General features: G+C 34.7%; 1 non-coding gene across 1 annotated transcript; it reads right to left on the bottom strand.

The window, feature by feature from the left end:
* Nucleotides 1-3,746: 3,746 nt before the first annotated feature.
* Nucleotides 3,747-3,850, bottom strand: LOC118534796 (U6 spliceosomal RNA). Its single transcript, XR_004916890.1, has one exon. It is a non-coding gene; the product is annotated as a U6 spliceosomal RNA (small nuclear RNA).
* Nucleotides 3,851-11,633: the final 7,783 nt, after the last annotated feature.

Genomic DNA, 11,633 nt, shown 5'->3' with positions numbered 1-11,633 from the left:
TGAGAAATAATTGATGTGAAGTATACCATATTAAACACAAGCAACTCTATTTTTATTCAGAATACTAAAAATTCTATTTGCTTATAGTGATCTAAATAACATACAACAAAATAAAAGCTTTCCCTTGGATAATTAAATATTTTTATTCAATTATCTGATTTAGCTGTCTAACCAGTTAGGAAAAAAATCTTTCTGCAATGCACACAGAATAGATGTCTCAAAAATGGCTAATGAATAAATCAATAGTTGAACAAATGTATTTTAAAAAGGAAGCACTTACTTGGTTAACCTCTTAGAGCACACTCAAGATAATGCATGCTTTCCTTGATTAATCAAAATCTTTATATTGCAAAAATAATTATTATTCATTTAAAAAGTGTGTCTTATTTTACTGCCAATGTCTATGTATGAACCAATAAGAAATTATGGTTGCCAAAAAAAAAAAAAAAGGCTATTGCAATCATAGGATGAATTAATACAAGCATCATGAAATCTAGCAGAGGAGGAGATAATTCCATTTTTCATTCTGCACCAATCAGACAATATATAGAGGGATACACAATATGTGGGTTAAAATTTGATTATCATAAGAATTTTTTAGCTAGTATAAAAAAAAGGCACAGAGAAAAAGGAAAAAGAGGGAAAAATTCCTATTGAAATTACATTACAAAAAATAGAAGGTGGTATTTGCAACAGATACCTTAATACAAAATGTACTCATTCTGAGTTACACTCTAGGGAAGGGGCAAGAGTTAAGAATAACATAAATCATAGGGATATCTGAAGCGCATTTTACAAATAATAAAAAAAAACACTATATATTTTCAAATGGAGAAATGCATAAATGCTTTGCATTTAGAAGAGCATATTGGTTTATAGCTGCTTCATTTTAAGAAGGGATTTTTATAAAGTGGAGTATGTGAAAGCTGAAACAATCATGACAATATGGGTCTTCAATAGCTTTTCATGCAAGGGTACATTTAAAGAATTGCAGGCCCTATGGTGAGGAGAGGGAGATGAAAAGGGGAGCCACTCTAGTTTCTGCTCATTTTAATTATGAAATGGGAAAGATACTAACTGAACTATCAACTCCTTGAAAGCATAAATTATTATGAGTTTTACATTGATATCCTTCACCAAATTAATTTTAAATATCAGTAGCTCAATAATCACCGGATGGATGGATGGCAGTAGGCATTTAGAGTAGATGAATTCTAAGTAAAAAAATGAGCATAAGAACTATTCTCTTCCTCTAAAGGTAGAAACTTTAGTTTGTGAACAAATTTCAACTGAGCTAAAGAAGTTTTTTAGGGCCGGTTCTCAAGTATATTTTGATAGGTAGACAATTGTGGTCATTTAATTGTAGGTAGAATTATCTAACTAAAGTTAAATTGCAGGGTAGCAGAAATGTTTAGTTTTGTTTTAAAAAAAATTCTGTTGCTGAAATTTACTCAGAGGATTAAAGTTAGAAAACTTTATGAAGTCCAAAGTAGTTTCATAATATGTGAAAAATATAAATGTTTCATAAATGTTGAGTATTATTTATTTACTCAGTCAACCAATTTATGTGAACTTAGCGTATGCTAGGGTCTATTCATATAATATAACAATTAAAAAACTGTTCTGCCTTCTAGGTACATTTCATTTTAAAGTGGTTATATAGCTACTTTCATGGGAATTATGGGAAGCTGATACTTGCTGGAATAAAATTGGAATGAAGGATACATCAAAGTTTGCTAGGACAGGTCAGCAAAGGTTCCCCAGAGGAGACGACATTTAAGTGAAGTCCTTGACCACAAGGAGTTGGTGTTCACCAGATGGACATTTGAGAATAACAAGTCAAGACAAGAGTGAGGGTAAGGAGTAGCTGCTTTCTCATTATGGTGGAAATAGCATGACTCTTGGCAACAGATAAGAAATCTGGGTTTTCAGGAACACAAGGCAAATGGAGAAGAGGAGAACAACAGTGTACAAATGCAGTAAAGAGCTAAACGAACAGACTGTGGAAGACTTCGCTCAGGAGTTTTATGTATGCTAGTAAAAGGCAATGAATGATTTTATTTATGAGAGTAACATGGTCAGATCTCTGCTTCAGAAAGATAAAACAGTGCAAGGGTAGTGGTCAGATCACATGAGCAAAGAATCTTGTTAGAAAGCTCTTAAAACAGTCCAGATGAAGAATGCTGAGGGCTGAATCAAGGCAGGGTAAACATGTCAATTTCAATTGCTCTTGTACTCAATAGAAAAGAAAAGTTAGGGGAGATATGAAAACTTTTGCACTGTGTCTCTCTTAAATAGGGAAACCGTGGCATTCACACCAGAACATAATTAAAGTACAGTCTTTTAATTATGCCCGAGTGGAAGCCAGATTCTTCTGCCATATCTGGTAGCTAAGCATGTGATATTGGGCTCCAGATATATCTCTATTTTACAAAAGAATGAACAACATCAGCAGTTCAACTTTTCTAAAGGTGATGTGCTCAATGTTCTTATTATAGGGGAGGGGGGCACCTAATTACATTAATCAAGATACAGTTTCTCCCCTTAGAGATCAGTCAGTACACCTTGACAAGGTAATAACATCTTTTTGTTCCTATCACCTTTTTCCTCCCCAGGCTGAGTTCCTTTGTTTCTGCCAATTCCAGGTGCTCTTTCCACGTAGCTCAGCATTGGTCTTCTTAAAGTGTTTCCAAAGTTTCTGAACATCCTTCTTTAAAGTTTTTGTAACTCTTAATCTTCCCTATCCACCTACCAAATATTCTAATTTTCATAATTATCAGGAATTCAGGCTATTTCTTCCTTTGCACAGATCTGATTTTACAAAGCATAAAAGAGTTCTTACCTAAGAAATGTGTTTCCTTGGCTCAGTCAACTAGTATTGTGCTGCCCCTAATTCCCGGTAAAATATCATTTTTGATGTTTAGCATTTATAGCCTGCCCACAAAACTTATCAGAAGAGAAGAGTCTGAATTTATTGCCTGTTCTCACTTAAAAATTGCTATCAATGAAATTAAGTCTTAACTACTGGATTCAGTGCCACCTAATTACCCATTTCTTCATTTTATAACTTTACTACAAGTAATTTTACTAATGCGGATTCAAGAAATCCTAATTATAATAGAACATGTAGAAATGCCTATTTTTATGTGAAGTAGGCTGAGAATTATAAAAGTATATCAATATATATTAGTTAACAACCCTGCTTATTGGGACGCCTGGGTGGCTCAGTTGTTAAGGGTCTGCCTTCAGCTCAGGTCATGATCCCAGGGTCCTGGGATCGAGCCCCGCATCGGGTTCCCTGCTCTGCGGGAAGCCTGTTTCTCCCTCTCCCACTCCCCCTGCTTGTGTTCCCTCTCTCGCTGTGCCTCTCTCTGTCAAATAAATAATAAAATAAAATAAAATAAAATAAAATAAAATAAACAAAAAAACCCCCTGCTTATTGTGAAATAGCTAGTACCTTCTAACGAATGCCATGGTGGGTGATGGGCATTTATAGATTTTCTTTTTAGAGTCTATGGAGATAATCCACAAATTCCTCCATAATTAACATTTTCTAAGAATTCTTTCTTTGCTCAGTATTTACTTCTATAATCACACTGAGTCTATAGCCCCTCAACATGGAAATATGGTTTCAAATATATGATGTCGTCTCATTACTTTCTCATTATTATTATTTTTTAATTAAAGGATAGTTGACACAATGTTACATTAGTTTCAGGTATACAACATATAATTTGACAAGTCTAAAAAATATTAAATGCTTCACAAATTTGCATGTCATCCTTGCGCAGGGGCCAGGGTAATCTCTGTATCATTCCAATTTTAGAATATGTACTGCCAAACTGAGCACTACTTTCTTATTATTTACTATAAATATGGTGATGAATTATTTACATGGAAAGTACTCCAAGAAAAGAGAAGAGGTTATTTGTGTTGAAAGACCCTGAAATAATAAAGACATAAAATGATATACCACAATGAATTGCACAATCAAAATGGGAAATAATAGTAGAAGAGGAAACAGGAGAAGAGAAGACAGGGCTAGGAGAATTATCAGGTAATATGTATTTTCTGAGCCTCTGGCACCAGCATTTTACTATAACTTTATAAGGTAGTTTCGTCATTATAGCAAAGATTTTCTGAAAAACCTCATTGTTTTTTTAGAAAAGCACTTAAAATATTTAAATAATAGGTATTTCATTGGTTAATGTCAGATATTACCATTTAATACAAAAAAATTTTTAAACTTAATTGCTTCATCTATATTTTGTTTCTAACAGATGTAGTTAACCCAAATACCTATATTTGAATATTAATAGATAAAAGAAGAATTAACATTTTATTTTCCTGAGTATTTAAATATAGTCTAAGTAATTTAAGTTAAAAGGCATATACTTTCCTTTATTGTGTAAATGTTTCCTTTATTAAAATTTTTAATTTTCATATAAACTAGATCTTTTCTGAAATATATATTTTTCTTCCACTGTTTTATTTTTCAATCTTTGTCCCATTTCCATATTGCTTAAATTATTGTATGAGCTGAATACCTAGAAAGACAAGCCACTTCTTACGTACTTTTTTGAAATATTTATTTATTTATTTTTTATAGTAATCACCTTTTTCATTTAATAATGTTTTAGGGCATTTCTTCATGTCATTACTTTTTTTCTTTTCTTTTGTAGAAGTGAATTTTGAAGAGATCTAGGATACTATTATGGGAATGTGACACTATTGGTTTAGTCAGTTTGTCATTATTTTTTTTAATTTTTATTGTTATGTTAATCACCATACATTACATCATTAGTTTTTGACGTAGTGTTCCATGATTCATTGTGAAATATTTATTCTTTATTGTCAACATTTAACAAAATTCCTTCCACAAACCCCTCATCCCCGCAAACGCTGTTGGGGTTTGAGTTGGTCTACAATTTTTATATGATATATATATAATTTTGCAATTTTAACAACTATGAATATCTGTGAAAAGCATGGTAACACATGAATTTAAACATGTTTTCCTATACAAAGTGATTGTAATTGCTCTTCAACTCCTTTCAATCTCTGATTGTACCAGTGTTGCAATGAGCTTACTTCAAGAGTATATGTAACAGGAACTATTAGTATATTTTCTTAAACCTAATTTCCTACATTATATTAGTGATTTAAAAACATACAAGCATATTTCTTCAATTTTTCAATTATCTATTATAATTATCAATTATAAGTGTAGTGTCTATATATTTTTTGAGATAAACTTTTTCTATTCTGAATCAATGAATATGCTGGAATGTTTCTTAAGTGGCAACTCCTCAAACCTGGCATCTTTATTAGTTTGCATACTTCTAAGCTAAGCTAGGAACTACTTTTTTTTTGCATTGCTTTGGTACGTTCCAATATGTGGCCTAGAGCATATTTTTACAGCATTTTAAAAAAGATTTTATTTATTTGAGAGAGAGAGTGTGGGAGGAAAGGGAGGGTAGCGGGGGAGAAGGGAGAGCAGGAGGGAGAGGGGGAGGGAGAAGGGGAGGGAGAGGAAGAGAGATAGGAAGAGGGAAAGAATCCCAAGCAGATTCTGTGCTGAGCATGGAGTCCAAGGTGGGGCTCAATCTCAAGACCCTAAGGTCATGACCTGAGCCAAAACCAAGAGTCGGAGGCTAACCTATTGAGCCACCCAGGCACCCCTATTTTTATAGCATTTTTGTTTTGCAAATCAGTCTTAGACATACTTTCTATAAACAGACTCAGTTCTTCTCTGAAAGAACATTTTTTGTGGGTGGGAGGGGAGTTATGGATGGCAGTCAAATCCAGAGTGGGCTTTTTGTTGCAATGTTTTTCATGTATGAATATCTACTTATTTATTTATTTATTTATTTATTTATTTATTTATTTTTTAAAGTTTTTTTTTTTTCTTTTTTTAAAGATTTTATTTATTTATTTGAGAGAGAGAGAATGAGAGAGAGCACATGAGGGGGGGAGGGTCAGAGGGAGAAGCAGACTCCCTGCCGAGCAGGGAGCCCGATGCGGGACTCGATCCCAGGACTCCAGGATCATGACCTGAGCCGAAGGCAGTCGCTTAACCAACTGAGCCACCCAGGCGCCCCTGAATATCTACTTATTTAAAAAAAAGCCTCAGACTGAGGTCTGTTTACTTGCTCATTTGTTTATTTTTGAAGAAAGGTTTGGGGGATAATAACTTCTTCACAGTGAAGTCATGATTCACCACAAAACAATACCAATGCATTGTTATTTCCCATTTAAAAGAAGTAATCAGTAAATTAGTCTTTGTATTTGGAAATTTGATAGAAACATATGTCATATCATACACCAGAAATTTAAACATGAGCCCTCAAATGCTAGTTAGTTAATAACAATTCAATAAACTCAAACAATTGAGATAAGCTTAGCATAGGTAAGTATAAATTCTGGAGTCACATAGACCTGCCTTTTAGTTATAATCCTGCCATTTACATGCCTGTAACTGTGAACCACCTACCTCAAATCTGTTATTCTTAATTCTATTATCTTTAAAATGTGGGTAACAACAATATCTACTGAATTCAATTATTGGAGTAATAAATGAAATAGCTTTAGTTTATGTGAAGCAGTTTGAACAATGTCTGATGCAGAGTAAAAGCTCACAAAATGGTAGTTAAAAACAAGATGAGATAAAATTGTATATTTTCCCATAGTTACAATTTCAACACAAAAACCCATAAATTTCAGTGTTAAGTATTCCATATTAAAACTAAATACAAAAACAAAATAGTTTAAGTAGAAATGCCCACAGGGGCACCCAGATGGCTTAGTCGGTTAAGCGTCTGCCTTTGGCTCAGGTCATGATCTCAGGGTTCTGGGATGGAGCCCTGCATCATATCTGGCTCTCTGCTCAGTGGGGAGTCTGCTTCTCCCCCTCACTCTCCGTGTTCTCTCTCTCAAATAAATAAATAAAATCTTTTAAAAAAAATGTCCACAAAATGCTATCATATTCACCAAAAGTAATTTTTTTTACAACAAAGACAGCAACAGACCAAAAACCAAAACAAACAAAAACAACAAAAATGCACACCAATAAGTAAAATATGCATTTGCAACTTAAATTTCAATAAGTGTTTTAAAATCATAGAGTCCTGTTCATCTGATTGAAGGAAAAGGTCGTTAATTTCTCTCCGTTTTAACTCAATTTCTAAGAGTAGTTGTTCTTGTGCTTTGGTGAGTTGAAGGAGCTTTGAAAGTTAAGGATAAAGCACAAATATTTAAGACAAAGAAAAAATTTGCAGGTAATTGCAGACTCTATTAAAGTCTTAATTAAAGGGCACTAGGAAAGCGAATTAGCACATCTGAGATTTTAATCAAACTGCTATTTCAACCAATTTATTAATTGACTCCAGGATTAGGCTGTAATGTGCACTGTTAAGATTATGTTCGTGATCTGAAAACCATACAACTATATCTCACTATTCTTATCTCAGGAATAACCAAGTTGAAATGTGCATTTAAAAGGGACCTCCTAGTTTTATAGAGATACTAGTAGATCTTGTATGAACACTGATCATTCTATGCCTACCATAAACCTAAAAAAAATAAATAAATAAGGTAATGTGGAATTCAGCAGACACTTGTTGAGTGGCTGAATGCTTATAAGATATTTTGATTCATCTAAAGACAAAAACCACGTTCTTGATTTAAAATACAGTTCAAACAAGAGTTACAGCAAATGGTCTATTGTATAACAGAGCACTTATAGTTAACTTTACAGTATGGTACACTTCAAAATTTGTTAAGAGAAAAGAGTTCACGTTAAGTTTTCTTACCAGAAAAAAAAAAATAGCAAAGTGACACAAGGAAATTTCTGGAAGGGATAGATATGTTTATTACCTTAATTATGGTTATGGTATCATGGGTGTATTCATGTGTTCAAATCATCAAATTGTATACATTAAATATGTGCAGTTTTTTAAATGTGTATATCAATCACACCTCAACAACACTATTAAAAAATTAAAAAAGAATGTCTATCTGCATTCTTGGCAGGAATAGAAAAAATTTATTAGATAGATAAAAATAAAATTCATTTTTTTAAAATATTTTATTTGGGGCGCCTGGGTGGCTCAGTCATTAAGCGTCTGCCTTCGGCTCAGGTCATGATCTCAGGGTCCTGGAATCCAGCCCCGCATTGGGCTCCCTGCTCAGCGGGGAGTCTGCTTCTCCCTCTCCCTCTGTTTGTGTTCCCTCTCTCGCTGTGTCTCTCTCTGTCAAATAAATAAATAAAATCTTTTCAAAAAAAGATATTTTATTTATTTATTTGAGAGAGAGAGAGAGAGCATGAGCGGGGGTGAGGGGGGGAAAGGGGCAGAGGGAAAGGGAGAAGCAGATGTGAGGCTTGATCCCAGGATCCTGAGATCACGACCTGAGCTGAAGGCAGATGCTTAACTGACTGAGCCACCCAGGCACCCCCTTAAAAATAAAATTCATATTTAAAAATCTTAAAGATAATTGTAGTAAAACTAAAAGGCATTTTCAAACTATATAGAACAGTCCTATAAATTCCAAACTCAATGTTGTGTCATGGCCTTGTCTTAGTCTGTTTGGGCTACGATGACAAAATACAATGGGTTGAATGGTTCATAAACAGTAAACATTTATTTTTTCACAGTTCTGTAGCTTGCAAAGTCCAAGATCAAGGCACTGGCAGATTCAGGGTCTGGTGAGGGCTCCTTTCTATCTGTCCCTTTTTTAGTGATAACCTCACATGGCAGAAAGGATGAAGGATCTTGCTGGGGCCTCTTTTATAAAGGAACTAATCCTATTCATCCTCATGATGACTCTGCCCTCATGACCTAATCACCTTTCAAAAGTGCCACCTCAGGGTACCATCACTTTGATGATCAGGTCTCAACATAGAAATTTTGAGAGGACACAAACATCCAATCTATACTGGGCCTATCTTATCCTCAAGTCTTTAATCAATAGATTGCCCTTCTGTATTTTTGGTCATAAAGTAGAGAAATACAACCTCACGTAGTCTTCTGCATATATATGTGTGTATTATAATAAAGTTATTATCTGCTTCAGTGTGAAATGCATTCCTTCTGTAAATAGGTTATGTGTTACTCTGCTTGAAGGCAAAGGCAGCAAACGGAATACCCTTATAATTTTTTTTTTCTCCCAGGTGATTTTTAATACCAGCTTATATTCTTATCTCACTAGATAAATAAGTAAAGAAATACTTCTTTACCTTAAATACAGTTTTTTTGAGTTCCTGACATGTTTTAAAGTCTTCGGAAAACACAAGCAAAAGGCAATTATGAATTTTCTAGTGGCCAGGCTTTTTTAGCTTTAACAATAAGAATAGTACCAGCTCAGAAGTCTAATTGTTAGTGAGATTAACCAGTGGGGCCTATTGTAAGAACAGATTTAGGTTTTTGTTTCTGTTTTTTTTTTTTCCATTTTGGGGTGAGTAAACATAAAGGCTTTGACATTGACAACTGTATTAATCATGCCTCTTTATTTTATTTTATTTTTTTTGTATACTTCTGAAGCTTTGACATCTGGGGCCTTGCTGACCCCAGAGACACTACTCCCAGGGCTAGCCAATTCCTAGAGATAGTAAAGGACTCAACCTGTAAGGGTGTCTTTCATATGCAAATCAACTCATCCAAGCCCACACTCCAATACCTCTTTTATCACTCTCTAGGGCTCTTAAGCTCCAGGCTATGATCCCCAGCCCCTAATCACTCAGGGCCAGGCACCAGACATCTACAGAGAGCTGCTATACCCCAGAGCCCACTGAAGGTATTCAAACTTGCCAATCCTAAATCTGCTTACTTGCCTTGTCCTTTCTTTCACATGGAAACCACAGTAAAGGTTTTTGTCCATGCTTTCCTCCTGTTCCCTTTGCCTCCTTACTGACTCTGGGGCTTCCCCGTGTGACACCTACATGTACGTGGTGTGCCTCCTCCCCTTAGAACCTCGGAGTAAAAAACTATCTTTTCAGTGGCACTTGTCTCCTGATCTGTTGGCCTCACCACACCTGATTGATAATAACATCTCAATTTTAAAACAATAAGCATAAAATGTTTGTACTATTAAGAAAACATATACATCTTGCCATTTCTAGGCATGGTGTGACTTTCTAGTCATGCCTAAGAGTGAAGTAAAAAAAAAACAAAAAACGTTGTTTTAAGTAAATATTTTTAATAGTTTCATACTTTCCATCAACCCATCAAATGGCTAGAAGGCCTGCTACCAATAGAGTTAGTTTATGTATATAGCAACAGTTCAAGTTACACCTGGCTAGAAGTAGCCTGATAAAAATACTACCTCATGTCCCCCAATAACCAATCTTTTTCAGGCTCTTACCTTAAGAATTAAAGGTTCTTTCACTTTTACCCATAAGGAAAAATGGTTGAGGTACACAGGACCAGTGAGTACTTGTTTATATATAAGGATTCTTTAATTCAACATTGTAAAAATAACTTATAGACTTCCTGTCACAATTTTTTTTTAATTTTTTAAAATTTATTTATTTGAGACAGTGAGTGAGAGAGAGTGAGAGAGACAGAGATAGAAGGAGCAGGGGGAGGGGCAGAGGGCAAGGGAGAAGCAGACTCCCCACTGAGGAGGGAACCAGATGTGGGGCTGGATCCTGGGACTCCAGGATCATGACCTGAGCCAAAGGCAGACACTTAACCAACTAAGCCACCTAGGCACCCCTCTGTCACAATTCTTTAACATGAAAGTAAACATGCAGTGTTTCATTTTCACTTCACTATTATAAAATCTCCCCCTTTCCTCCTCTCTCCCATGCAAGTCCACAACCTTTCTGTTTTTTAAAGCTAAACTTGGTCCAACCATATTTAGGTGCAGATTTCTAATAGAATGCATGAGCAAAAATGATTTTCTCACCTCTCAATGTGCCATCACACACCAGCATGACAAAATAGATAATTAAACTTAATATAGGAGACATCATGGAGTAGACTATTTTATTTATTATCTTTTCAATAGGTTTAAGTTCAACACCTGACTGACAGTGGACAGTGGCTGACATTGATGGATATAAAAACTACCTATGGATTATTTTAAGTACTTTTATAGCCACCATTTCTCTTCATCATTAACTACTCTCTGCATGGCCATCCATTTCTATATAGTCAGTTAAATAAAGAAAACTGCATGTGGTTGAGTAGATCAATATTATTGACTTATCAAATAAGATTGATATGTCCATAATGAGTTTAAAAATGTTTTAAGACTAATATATTATGAAAATAATTGCCTATCATCATTACTTTGGGTAAATAGCACAATAATCATCAACCAACCACCTATTGATAGTGATGTGATAATTGCTCCTTCACTTTGACCATTTTTATCTTAATGATTAATCATTTTTTGAACTGTCTTAATTCAACTTCCTCAATTTCTCTTGTTCTAATCCTTCCCTTTCTGTTAGGAGGTCAGGCTGTCTTCGTGCTCCTCTGAACTGCCACAATAGCTTTCTAGCTAGTCACTTTACCTGTATTCTCATCCCTTAATAAATCATTCTTCAGAGTGCTGCCACAGAAATAGGGCTAACGTGTAGTGAGGAACAACTCTGTCCCATGCTCAGTACTCTTCAGTGATTGCTATTA

This window comes from Halichoerus grypus, chromosome 4 (genome assembly GCF_964656455.1).
Source record: "Halichoerus grypus chromosome 4, mHalGry1.hap1.1, whole genome shotgun sequence".
NCBI classification, from domain to species: Eukaryota; Metazoa; Chordata; class Mammalia; order Carnivora; family Phocidae; genus Halichoerus; species Halichoerus grypus.
This window is presented reverse-complemented; position numbering and strand designations above follow the sequence as displayed.